This window comes from Bos indicus, chromosome 22 (genome assembly GCF_029378745.1).
Source record: "Bos indicus isolate NIAB-ARS_2022 breed Sahiwal x Tharparkar chromosome 22, NIAB-ARS_B.indTharparkar_mat_pri_1.0, whole genome shotgun sequence".
NCBI lineage: Eukaryota > Metazoa > Chordata > Mammalia > Artiodactyla > Bovidae > Bos > Bos indicus.
The window spans coordinates 36,538,698-36,552,672 of NC_091781.1; the positions used below are offsets into that span (position 1 = coordinate 36,538,698).

A 13,975-nucleotide genomic window follows, 5' to 3' on the forward strand; every position below is an offset into this window, starting at 1 on the left:
GTGTACATGTCCATCCCAAACTCCCTAACTATCCCTTTGACAACCACCCTTCCCCTTGACAACCATAAGCTAGTCCTCAAAGTCTGGTTGTTTTATAAGTTCATTTGTATCATTTCTTTTTAGATTCCACATATAAGGGATGTCATATGACATTTCTCCTTCTCTGACTTACTTCATTAAGTACGACACTCTCTAGGTCCATCCTTGTTGCTGCAAATGGCACTATTTCATTCTTTTTTATGGCTGAGTAGTATTGCATTGTGGAGAAGGAAATGGCAACCCACTCCAGTATTCTTGCCTGGAGAATCCCAGGAACGGGGGAGCCTGGTGGGCTTCTCTCTGTGGGGTCGCACAGAGTCGGACACGACTGAAGCGGCTTGGCAGCAGCAGCAGCAGCAGTATTTCATTGTGGAGAAGGCAATGGCACCCCACTCCAGTACTCTTGCCTGGAAAATCCCATGGACAGAGGAGCCTGGTGGGCTGCAGTCCATGGGGTCGAGAAGAGTCAGACACGACTGAGCGACTTCCCTTTCACTTTTCACTTTCATGCATTGGAGAAGAAAATGGCAACCCACTCCAGTGTTCTTGCCTGGAGAATCCCAGGGACGGTGGAGCCTGGCAGGCTGCCATCTGTGGGGTCACACAGAGTCGGACATGACTGAAGTGACTTAGCAGTAGCAGAAGCAGTATTGCATTGTGTGTATGGGTATATGTGTGTATATGTACGTGTGTGTATCACTTCTTTATCCATTCATCTTTTGATGGACATTTAGACCCCAAAAAGGAGGGGGACTCTTAACCATTATTAGAATACATGGGAAAGGCAGTTAAAAAAAGAAATAAAGTCATCCTTGCGTCCATCAAGTTCTTCAGCTTTACAAGTTTGCATAACACTTTTCTGTGTGTCTTGTTTTTCTATTTACTTTTTGAGGAAGAGAGTAACATTTTTTTATAGTCTTAACAAACCTTATTCTATTTTAAAGAAAATTCTTGAGAGCTTGTAAATGCAGATACACATAATTAATACTGTACTTTATAAGTATTCATTATTATTTGTTAATCATTGAGATAGTAAAACCAAAATAAATGAGTGAACCAAAACTCTGTCAAAAAAGAACAGATTGAATCTTATGAAAGATATCTGATGGGCGCTCAAAGAAATAAGAAAACTGCCTTGTTACTATAACCCATGGTATGTTTTGTTAATAACTGACATCCTTAACACAGAATGTTTGCATTAGTCCAGAGTGTAGAACATTGGATTTTCAAGGGCCATTTTTAAAGATTTCTTAATCCTGGATCAATCACAAAGTGAACTTTAAAATAAAAATTGATTTCATTACCTCAGGTAAATTATACATCTCTTGACTTAAACATTAAAAAATTCTCCCAAGACTATTTTTTCCCTCTTCCTATTTCTTGAAGTTCATTCTCTCTTACCCCATGAGTTAAGGAAACCTTCATTCCACACTGTAATCTGAGCATAACTTAATTTTCCTTAAACTGGGGTCCACAGACTAGTAGGAAATGATTTACCTTTTATTGGGGTTCTGTGAATTCCCTCTGAAATGTGTAAAGGGATGAAAGGGTGCACTGAATCGTGCAGATGAACATTTTTAAATGAAATATGGCCACATGGTGTCCATATCTGGAGGTTTTAAAATATATTGCAAGTTCTCTCACACTCCTCCCTTTGAAAAATAAGATTCTAATTTTCTTTCCTTTGGATGCAGGAAGTACTTAGTGACTTGCCTCTAATGAGCAGAATGAGGTAAGGTGATCTTATGTGACTCCCAAGGCTAGACTGGAAAGAGCAATATGGCTTCCACCTGGCTGGCTGTCTTGGGGCATGCACCCAGGAAAACAGTGAGGCACCATTTAAGAAATACGGCTTTCCCAAGTGGGACCTAATTAAACTTAAAAGCCTTTGCACAGCAAAAGTGAAACAGAGTGAAAAGAAAATCCTCAGAATGTTTCAATAGCAAATGAAACAACTGACAATTCATTTTCAAAATATATAAGCAACTCATACAACTCAATACTAGAAAAACAAATAGCCCAATCAAAAGTGGACAAAAGAGCTAAACAGACATTTCTCCAAAGAAGATATACAGATGTCTAATAAACACATGAAAAGATGCTCAACATCATTCATTATTAGAGAAATGCATATCAAAACTACAATGAGATATCACTCACACCAGTCAGAATGGCCATCATCAAAAAATCCACAAACAACAAGTGCTGGAGAGGGTGTGTAGAAAAGGGAACCCTCCTGCACTGCTGGTGGGAATGAAAATTGATATAGTCACTGTGGAAGACAGTATGGATATTCCTTAAAAAACTAGGAATAAAAACACCATATGACCCAGCAATACCACTTCTAGGAAGACACTCTGAGGAAATCAAAACTGAAAAAGATGCATGTACCCCAGTGTTCATTGCAGCACTGCTTACAATAGTTAGAATACAATAGCTGGAAGCAACCTAGATGTCCATTAACAGATGAATGGATAAAGAAACTGTGGTACATATATGCAATGGAATATTACTTAGCCATAAAAGGGAACACATCTGAGTCAGTTCTAATGAGGTGAATGAACCTACAGCCTATTACACTGAGTGAAGTAACTCAGAAAGAGAAAAACAAATATAATATATTAATGCATATATATGGAATCTAGAAAGATGGTACTGATGAACCTATTTGTGGGGCAGCAATGGAGATGCAGATGTAGAGAACAGATTTACAGACAAGGGCAGGGTGGGGGAAGGAAGGAAAGGGTGAGATGAATGGAGAGAGTAGCATGGAAGCAAATACACTACCGTATGTAAAGTAGATAGCCAGTGGGAATTTGCTGTATGACTTAGGGAACTCAAACTGGGGCTTCATAACAACCTAGAGGGGTAGGAGGTGGGAGGGAGGTTAAGGAGGGAGGGGACATACATACACCTATGGCTAATTCATGGCGATGTATTGCAGAAATCAAGCCAATATTGTAAAGCAATTATCCTTCAGTTAAAAATAAATTTTAAAAGAGAGAAAAGAAATGTGGCTTTCCTAAAGCTATCATACCACAGAGATCCAGTGAAGATATTGCATAGAGGCTGGTAGAGGAGCCCCAGCTGTTTGTCTTCCCAGCCCAGCTACTGGGTATGTGAGTGATAAAGAGTTCCAACCTCAGCCACCATCTCACTACAACCTCATGAAATACCCGCTAAGTCAGGACTACACAGCTCTGAGCCCCTGCTGGGTTCCTGACCTAAAGAACCCATGAGAGAGAAATGATTGCTGTTGTGAGCCACTGAGTTTTGTGGTGTTTGTTACAAAGCAAAAGATTACTACTACGGTGTCTTTCTTTGCAGTTGGGTTTATGATACAAGGGAAACATATATTTATTAGAGAAAAGAAGAGAATAGAGGCAATAAATGCATGTCAAGTGAAGGGTAAAGTAGTTCAAATGGAGGAAAGTGACAGGAAAATTGCTCATCACCCCCAATTTGATGTTTGAGGCGAGTTAAACTCAAAGGAGTCTTTGTTAGGTTAGTATCAGACTTGTGTTGCAAGCAGTTACTGGGCTTGCAGACAGAACAAGCTCAGCAATTCCATTTAACAAATGCAGTCAATTTTAACTGTATTGGCTTGGCTCGGCTCTTATTTTTTTCCTCTGATTCTATTTAACTTTACATCTGCTCACATCTAGCTTTATATGTATACATTTTAGTAGTGTTATAATAAAGTCATTGAAAATACCAGAAAACCACAGTTTTTCTTTCAAAGGAATCTTAAATTTGAGAATCAGTCAGGAAGGCGTATCAGGAAGGTGTGTGACACACTTTCATCTCATTAACTGTTGCCAAATGAAGTAATACCTACTACTGTATACCTTGTTACATTCTTCACAATTGTCCGTATGTGTAATAGTTCAATTGGAAGGTTAGTGTATCTGCCTGTAAGTCTCTCAGTTTAAGTCATGTTTCAAAATGCCTGTTAGTGACCATGATGTTTTTAGTCCTTGTTTCTTAGTATTCGTGACCTGACTTTTTTGATCAGCAATCACTCTTCCTATTTATCCATTTCAGTTTGAAAACTTCCACCTGTCTTTGTAGTGTCCTTGAATTCATGGGGTCTCAAAGAGTCGGAGACGACTGAGCGACTGAACTGAACTGAACTCCCAAACTTAAATTTTTGAGTAGGGAACTTAAATGATATTCTAACCCAGAGCACAGTGAATGTACTTTTGAAATCTGGTACCCATTCATTTTTCTATTATTCTTAAAATATAGAAACTTAATATATAACTTAGGTTAATATATTTAAATGGGTATTTTTGTCTTATGGAGGTGATTGATAGATACAATACATAGCTTTCTATTATATGCTGTGACAAATGTCTGAAGTATTTCAATTTTTAAAAAATAAAACAGATTATTATTATATTAATAATAGCAATAATATCAGTCATCTGTTGAAGTCTTGAAATATTTGCGCAGTACAGTGTTAAACATTTCATCTGTGTAATTTAATTTAATCCACACAATTTACCCAATGATTTACAACTGCCATTTATAAGAGGCTTGGAGGAATGGATGGTCGTTTGTCCAAAGTTAACATAATTGAAAACAGAAGAGCTAAGATTTGAACCCAGATAAAATTTCCCTTAGCAACTCAGTTTTGTAATTTTTCTAAAGTCTTTTGACTGTTCTTACATTGTTTTCCATATTTCAGTAAAGCTAAGATGTCATAATGAAAGACGTTCCATTATTTATGAGCCAACATAACAAAGACTAGCAGTTAAACTATGACACAGCACTTTATCAATAAAACTTTTGTTTTATATTGATTTAAAAGTGCTTTACTTAAAAAACAGAGCTAGTTAGATATATATTTTTATCGGACATTACTGTTGTGCATGTATAAAATGGAAAGTGTAAACAAAACAAATGGGAGGAGATCTTTCCTAGAACTTCCCGTTCAGAATCTGGCTCTTCTGAATCAGTTTGCAGATGAGCGTCCTTAGGGATATTCTGTGATGTCATCCTCCATGTCAATGAGAACATTGATGATGTAGCATTTCTAAAAAGAATGTTCCATTAGTGGGTCTGGAATTTTCTTCTAAGCTACTCTCATCCTTTCTAGAAGTTTTGATATATACATGCAAGTAAAATCAAGACCTCACATTTAAATATTTTAAAATGTACATGAGAGAGTCAATGGAGTATGATATTATTATGTTTCCTGCAAACTGTGTTAAAAAAAATCAGCTATCCACAAATGTAAGTATTTTACAGTGTTTTAGTTACACTCAGGCATCTAGGTCTGATAGCCAGTCATTAGTCTGCAATGGATCATTACTATATATTTACATTGCTGTACTTCATTATCTCCATTTTTTGGAATGCTTAAAGATACATCAGTTACCGGTTTAAATTCTTTGCATATGTTAACTCATTAAACCCAAGGAAGTGGCATAATGTCCATTTTATCAATGAAGAAACGAAGATTTAGAGAATTTAAATAATTTGTTCAGTCACATTGCTTCTTCAATGGCAAAGCCAGAGTTAGACTTTAATCTCAGCAACAGCAAATTGCATTCTACTAACTGCTTTGTGATATTACATCCACATAAACACACAGCTGCAGTATGAGAATTGTTAACTAATATTAATGACCCTTATTATGTGCTATGTAAACAATTTCAACTTCACTGAGCCTTCCCTCTACTTGCACATGAGTATATAAAGTAACCTAAATGTGGATTTTTATTGACTACTTTCTTTCCAAGGCCAAATATTAACAGTAACCCTTCAGGGACTGATCTAGTGGTAATGAGCCAACATTTCCTACAGCCTGGCAATGCATCACTCTGTGGCCATCTTGCTTTAAAGATTTCTGAGGGAATTAGCTATAAAATGAACATACTTCTGGCCAGTCACTCTTAACATGGATATAGGTCCATGCATACCTATTTTGCCACTGATCGGAAAATGTCATCTTGACAATCATTCTCTAGGAAATTAATGTTGCATGCACCACATGTTTATGACCCACCATATGAAAGGAAAGAGTATTTGAAATTGCTTTATGATGTACCTAAAGCAAAGTACTGTTATTAGGCACTGCTCAGTGGAGCCATGCTTAGGTAGTTATCTTGCTTTTAAAAAGAAGAAAAATAATCACAGAGGAACTCCTACCTCATTTTATAATTGGAGAGTCAGTGAAAGCAATAGTCAGCCTTGCAAGTAACAAATCCAGAAATGACTTAGAAAATAAAGTGAAGCAGCTTTTGTAATGTTAGGTCATGGAGTTAGGAACTTTTATTTAAGCATTCCTCCTTTGAGGTACCTTGGGACAGCATCTTTATCAGCTCTGTCCAGGTGTTTGGAAACAAGAAGAGGATCTTTGTGTTTCTAGAGTTTGTGAGCCATGCTTTATTGAGAAAAGGTCAGCTTCATGTGAAAAGGTTGGTGAAACCCTGTGAACCAATGCTGAGCCAAGATCTCCCGCCTTGTAGGCAGATGCTTTACCGTCTGAGCCACTAGGGAAGTCCGAGCCAAATGAAATGCATTGTAAAAGAAGATAACTGTGCTTTCTCCCATGTTCTTAAGTCTCAGCATCCAGCACCACCATCCTCCCCACTACCTAAAGTCGAAATCATCATTGACTGGCCTCTCTTATCTGGTCCTTGTATTTAATAAATTTCTGAGTCCTCTTATTTTCCTTCTTCAATAACTCCCTACTCAGCCTACTTCTATCCTAACTGCCATTACTTCCAGTCACCACCAGGGCCTGCATGGACAGCTGCATCCACCTCTATAGTTTAACTGAGGTTTTCTGCTTGTGGTTCTGCTGTTTATGAAGCTGATCGTGTGACGTCTTGGCTTAAACTCTTCAATGGTTTCTTGCGGCTCTTGAGATAAGGCCCCAAGTCCACAGTGTAGCTCACAAGGCCCCTCACGATGAGACCGTTGTTGATTTCTGAAGTACTGTCTCTCTCCTTCCCATGGAGGGCATTGAAAGAAGGTAAAATATCCTTTCCTTTCCACAGTTAGATTTTACACCTTCTTAAGATGACTTCCTTTATGCCCAGGCTTGTTTCCTACCTCCTGCTTTGTGTTCTCTTACTTCTGACGATCCTATCCCTTAGTTAGCTCCGTTATAACTACCTGCTGCTTTACCTTCTCTACCAACCATAAATTCATTGAAAGCAGAAACTGGAAACTGTGTCTTGTTCAAAAGTCAGGGCAGTTGTTACCATACTGCATAGAACACTGGTACAAAGGATGACTTGTAGTACACACATGTCCTCATTTAAACTTTTAAAAACTATCTTACTATTTTTTTACATTTGTATTCTCTTTATAACAAGTAGTTTGTTTTATTATAAACCTCAGATGCACAGGGTTAAATTAACTATAATCTTTATTCTATGACACAATAATCAGTGGGCTTTTCATAACCCATTTGTATTTATTTTGTTTGTTATTTGATACCTTAATAAGCATCCCCAAATTCACTGTGCAAAACAGAAGCTAAGATCATCACAAAAGGCAACATCTAGCCATATGATACATGGGATCTTTTTTTCTGTATCCTTGTACCTGACCCTACATACAATGATCACTGTTCTCTCACTTCCTATTTAAATAGTTCACTTTCCTGTATATTTCTAAGCTTTATTTTTTTAATACTGTGGAACATAATTAACAATTCAATTTTTAAATATGTTCTACTTTTTAAATAAAGTGCATATAATTGCATATCAAAACAGAATAAAAGAATATATTTCCTTTTTTAATTGAGATATAATTGATATATAGCACTGTATTTAGGTGTACAACATAATGATTCGATACTTGCATGTATTGTTAAATAATCACTGGATAAGTCTAGTTAACATCCATCACTAAACATAGTTGCAAAATTTTTTTGTGATAAGGATTTTTAAAATCTACTCTCTAGCAATTTTCAGATTTGTAATATAATATTGTTAACTATAATCACCCTGCTGTATATTCCAAACCTCATTTTCTTATGTTACTTGTTTTTAATTTTATAAAAAGCATATCACGCTTTGGCAATACTTGGAGCTTTCTTCATTTAATATCATGTTGCTGAGAGTCATCTTATTGTTGTATGCTATTGTAGCTCACTTGGTTTGACTGCTATTTTCCACTGATGGCTATATCATAGTTTAAGCATCCACTCACCCATCAGCGGGCACTTGAGTGGTCGTGAGGCTTTTGCCACTGTGTACAGCAGTGCTCCGAGCCTTTGAGTACTTGCTTCCTGTTGGACGTGGACAAACATTTCACTGTAGAACACATATCATGGAGTATGTGAATCCATAACTTTTAGAGAGAATACCAAACTGGAATTTAATGAGATAGCACCAACTTACCCTCTGACCAGTAGTGTATATGAAATCCTATGGATCCACGTCCTCTCTGTTTCTTGGTACTGTCAGCCTTCTTCATTTTGGCCACTCAGATACCAGGAAAATGATGTCTCGTGTGGTCTTCATTTATATTTCCCTGATGAGTAATGATATTGAACATACATCTATTGTACGTATTTGTTTTCTCCTCTGTGAGACGTTTACTCCTATTTTCTATACATTTTTCTCTTGGGTTGTTTGTGTTACTGGCATGTGGGCATTTTTTCGTATTTTGATAGCAATTCTTTGAAGACTATGTACTTATCGTAAAATATCTTTTTCAAGTTGGTAACTTATCTCTGTAACATCCTTAAGTTATCCTAATGAATAAAAAGTTCTTAAGATAACATACATATGACATTGAATAGTACCAGAGTAGATTTCTGGATAACATGGCAAGGAGTGAAATTACCCAGTTTCATAACTCATGAAGTGAGTTGTGGTATACGGTTTGCTCTGTATTTGTTCTGTTTTTGAACTAGAACTTACTGCTTTCCACATATCCATAAGGTATTAGGCACATCACAGGCATTCAGCCAGAATTTTCTGGAAAAGGGCACAATAATAGAACATTCACCCTCCAGGTTGATTAAACAGATGGCTTGCTTTTGAAAGAAGAAAAAAGTTTAAAGAAACTAAAGAACAGGACTGATTCTCCAGTTGATTTTCATGGTGTTTTTGGCAGACTAATACATGTAGTTAGATTGGCCAAGTTTCCTCTTTTCCAAGACAGTATTTTGGGGACACACTTGTATAGGTATTTTGTACCGATTCATTTATAGGAGACTTTTGCATATACTATGGAGCTTCTCTTTGGAGCTGATGAAAGGGAAGAAATAAGAAAGAAACACTGATCCTCTTACAAGTCATCCACGACCTCAAATTCCCCCCAAGTGGACCCACCTATATTTCTTTATTCTTCACTCATTAGCTCCCACTCAGGCACAAAGCAGGATGTATCAATATGTACACTTTGATTTGTGCTGATTTTTCATCTTCTTTTTTAACCTACAATATGGTGTCACCCAGTCTCTCTGGGGCTCTTCCTATGACTACCATCCACCCTTGACTCAGTGTTCCTACCTCCCATGAGGGCCAAGGCAAAGGCAGGAATTCATTGAGTCTGAGAGATGGAGTAAGGATGTCTGTTTTATATTTACATAGCTTTGCAATATGAAAGTTAAGTAGCATGTTTTTATTTTTAAAGAATATTATGTTTTACAATACAGAAAACTGCATCTCACGTATATGTACTATAAGGAATACTATTACTTGTACCCTGGCTACGCATTGCCCAGCTTAAGTACCTGAACTCGACCAATCTACTGCAACTCCCTGTATCAGCCCCTCGCCCCTCATTTATTTATTTATTCAAGAGCATTTATTTAAATGAGTGTTACATATCAAGCACTGTTTTGGGCACTACAAAACAGTAAAATTAAAAAAAAAAAAAAGCCCTGACTCATGGAGCTTACATTCTATAAAAGAAAACTACTATTTTGAATTTGGGTTTTATCATTAGACAGCTACAGATCTCTCCAAGCAGTATGTTAGTTTATTATCCTGCCATCCAATTTTCTTCTAAGACTTGCTTTTTTTACTTCATGTATTTATGCATGAAATACTACTTTGTCCATTCTCAATATTTCTAAACTTCTGTTTTATAAGTACTTCACAGCATATCCATTTTTCTGTTTGTAGATATCAGGATTATTTTTAGATTCTTGCTATTACAAGCAATTCTGCTGTGAAATGGTACCCTAAGATACATATCTTTGTGTCTGGATTCTTTTGCTTAACATGATGTTTGTGAGACTCATTTCTGTTGTGCAAAGCAGTAATTCAGTACCATTTATCGTTGCATGGTTTGTTTGGATATTTTTACACCTAATTTGCTCCTATTTATTTCAACAATTTGAATTATTTCTAGTATTTGTTTAACACCATATTTGTGTATATGTCTTTTGAAGCATATGTTTGTGTTGGGTATTGCTGGCTCATAAGATACATGTAAGTATAATAATAGTAGGTACAGTCACATAATTAACCAAAGGGAAAATACAAATTTCTCTACCACAGCTATTCTGCTATGTTTCACATTGTGCTTTTAATTTCTGTTTGATGAGTAATGAAAGTGAGCACTTCCATAAAAGTTCATTTGTTGTTTCATATCATATTTATAAAGTACCATCTCTTGAATTGTCTGGCTACTTTTGTTGATTTGAAAAACTATATACAAGAGTATTCCTGAAGGATGGGAGTAAAGGATAAGACCAGTTGTATGTCATTAAATAGAAGAGGTAAATCCCACTGCTGGGCACTGAGGAAACCAGAATTGAAAGAGACACGTGTACCCCAATGTTCATTGCAGCACTGTTTATAATAGCCAGGACATGGAAGCAACCTAGATGTCCATCAGCAGATGAATGGATAAAAAAGCTGTGGTACATATACACAATGGAGTATTACTCAGCCATTAAAAAGAATACATTTGAATCAGTTCTAATGAGGTGGATGAAACTGGAGCCTATTATACAGAGTGAAGTAAGCCAGAAGAAAAACACCAGTACAGTATACTAACACATATATATGGAATTTAGAAAGATGGTAACGATAGCCCTGTATGCGAGACAGCAAAAGAGACACGGATGTATAGAACAGTCTTATGGACTCTGTGGGAGAGGGCGAGGGTGGGATGATTTGGGAGAATGGCATTGAAACATGTATAATATCATATATGAAACGAATCGCCAGTCCAAGTTCGGTGCATGATACTGGATGCTTGGGGCTGGTGCACTGAGACGACCCAGAGGGATGGTATGGGAAGGGAGGAGGGAGGGGTGTTCAGGAAGGGGAGCACGTGTACACCCGTGGCGGATTCATGTTGATGTATGGCAAAACCAATACAATATTGTAAAGTAATTAACCTCCAATTAAAATAAATAAATTTATATTAAAAATAAATTTAAAAAATAGAAGAGGTAATAATAGGCACATTTATCTTATTCTCGGTCTGAGGTAAAAGTCAGTATTTCAATTAAATATATTATTGTAAGTTTTGACAAATGATTTATTGGAATAACGAAGTTTCCTTTCATTACTGGTTTGCTATAGTTTGTGATGAAAGCATATAGACTTCAAGTGCTTTTCATGCAGCTACTGAGTTAATTATATGCATTTTCTCCTTCATGCTATGATATGTTGATTTGTATTGATTAATTTTTGAATGTTAACCCAAGCATGCATTCCTAGAATAAATTCAGCATTTTTGTAGTGTAGTATCCTTTTTGAATATTGCTAAATTCAGTATTCTGATACTTTGCTTGGAATTTTTAAAATCTGTTTTCATGTAAAAGTTTACTTTCTTGGAACATGATTGTCAGCCTTTGGTATTAAAGGGTATGCTAGCCTCAAAATCATATTGGGAAATAACACCTCTTCATTGTTGTGATCTATCTCCCCCTACCCTAATTCTCTTTTCACCTGTGTCTGACTTCTATTAATCCCATTGATTGTGTTCTTAATTTCAGTTGTTACACTTTTTCCATTCTCCAGTTACCACTTGATCCCATTGTTTTACCATTGTATTTCATTGATTAATATTTTTACCTATTCATCCTGATTATTTTAATATCCATGTCTGAATATCTGGATATCCTATGTGAGTCTATTTTTAATACTTATTATTTGCCCTTGGTTATTAGTCATCTCAACTAATTCAGAAAAGCTCAACATTCAGAAAACGAAGATCATGGCATCTGGTCCCATCACTTCATGGGACATAGATGGGGAAACAGTGGAAACAGTGTCAGACTTTATTTTTCTGGGCTCCAAAATCACTGCAGATGGTGACTGCAGCCATGAAATTAAAAGACGCTTACTCCTTGGAAGGAAAGTTATGACCAACCTAGATAGCATATTGAAAAGCAGAGACATTCCTTTGCCAACAAAGGCTCGTCCAGTCAAGGCTATGGTTTTTCCAGTGGTCATGTATGGATGTGAGAGTTGGACTGTGAAGACGGCTGAGCGCCGAAGAATTGATGCTTTTGAACTGTGGTGTTGGAGAAGACTCTTGAGAGTCCCTTGGACTGCAAGGAGATCCAACCAGTCCATTCTGAAGGAGATCAGCCCTGGGATTGCTTTGGAAGGAATGATGCTAAAGCTGAAACTCCAGTACTTTGGCCACCTCATGCGAAGAGTTGACTCATTGGAAAAGACTCTGATGCTGGGAGGGATTGGGGGCAAGAGGAGAAGGGGACGACAGAGGATGAGATGGCTGGATGGCATCACTGACTCAATAGATGTGAGTCTGAGTGAACTCTGGGAGTTGGTGATGGACAGGGAGGCCTGGCTTGCTTTGATTCATGGGGTCGCAAAGAGTTGGACATGACTGCACAACTGATCTGATCTGATCTGATTAGTCATCTCATCTTTTTGTGTGTTTTGATAATTTTTTGTGCTGAGAATTGACTTTGAAAAACTGTAGAAATAGTTTGAAGCTCTAAAGTGTTCATTTTATATCAGCAAATTTGTTCACGAGAAACATAATTCAGATTTCAAGCTTCTTTCCTTGGATTTTCACTCTCTCTCCAATCCTAGAATTGAAAATTCCTTCTGTGTCAATGTTTTAAAGATTTTTAAAAAAATATTCAGTTTGTCTAGTTACTCTTAGAGAATTTTTCTAAAATTTGTTAGTATGCTATTGCCAGAAGGAGCACTGATTATGTTACTGGATTTTAATTTGTGTTTTCTTTATTTCAAAAGAGTTGAACATTTTTTAATAAGCTTATCAGCCACTGGGTATTTTCATTTATGCATGTTACTATTCATTTTTTATTGATCTGTAGAAATTGTATTATCATATAGATTTTTATTCTTGTATTTTAAACTCTTTCTCTCTAGTTACAGTTCTTTTATTCTTAATTTGTTTTGATGAACTTAAGTATTTTTAATGTAGTCATATTCACCAATCTTTTCTTTTTTGAGCGTTTTATCTTATTTAGAAACTCTTTCCCTATATCAGTATTATAAAGATATTCTTCTATATTTTTCTCTAATAATTAAAAATTTTTTTGTTAACTTTTGTCTTAATCCATGAGCATTTCATGTTTGTATGTGGAGTTAAGTAAAGATCCAATTTCATTTATTTCCATATGAATAAATATATGTCTATCATATATGTTTTTCATATGTTATAAACATACCATTTTATATTTTATAATATACCTTTTATTTTTTAATATTTATTATTTATTTGACTGGGCCAGGTCTTAGGTGGGGCACTGAGGATCTTTAGTTGAAGCATGTGAGATTTAGTTCCCTGACCAGGCATGGCACCCAGGCCCCCTGCACTGGGAACAAAGAGCCACTAGACAACAAGGGAAGTCCCTATAATATACCTTTTAATATAACACTGCATAAATATACCTGGAGAAGGCAATGGCACCCCACTCCAGCACTCTTGCCTGGAAAATCCTATGGACAGAGGAGCCTCGTGCAATGCAGTCCATGGGGTCGAGAAGAGTTGGACACGACTG

The 13,975-nt window shown here is 36.5% G+C and overlaps 1 long non-coding RNA gene across 5 annotated transcripts in view; it reads right to left on the reverse strand.

Annotated features, from left to right (window-relative positions):
- Positions 1–13,975, reverse strand: part of LOC139178686 (uncharacterized) — a 321,381-nt gene that overhangs the window by 191,056 nt on the left and 116,350 nt on the right. For all 5 annotated transcript variants that reach the window (XR_011563129.1, XR_011563128.1, XR_011563130.1 and 2 more), the window contains one exon: positions 8,212–8,535. This is a non-coding gene — a long non-coding RNA (uncharacterized lncRNA). The remainder of the gene's footprint in view (positions 1–8,211; positions 8,536–13,975) is intronic.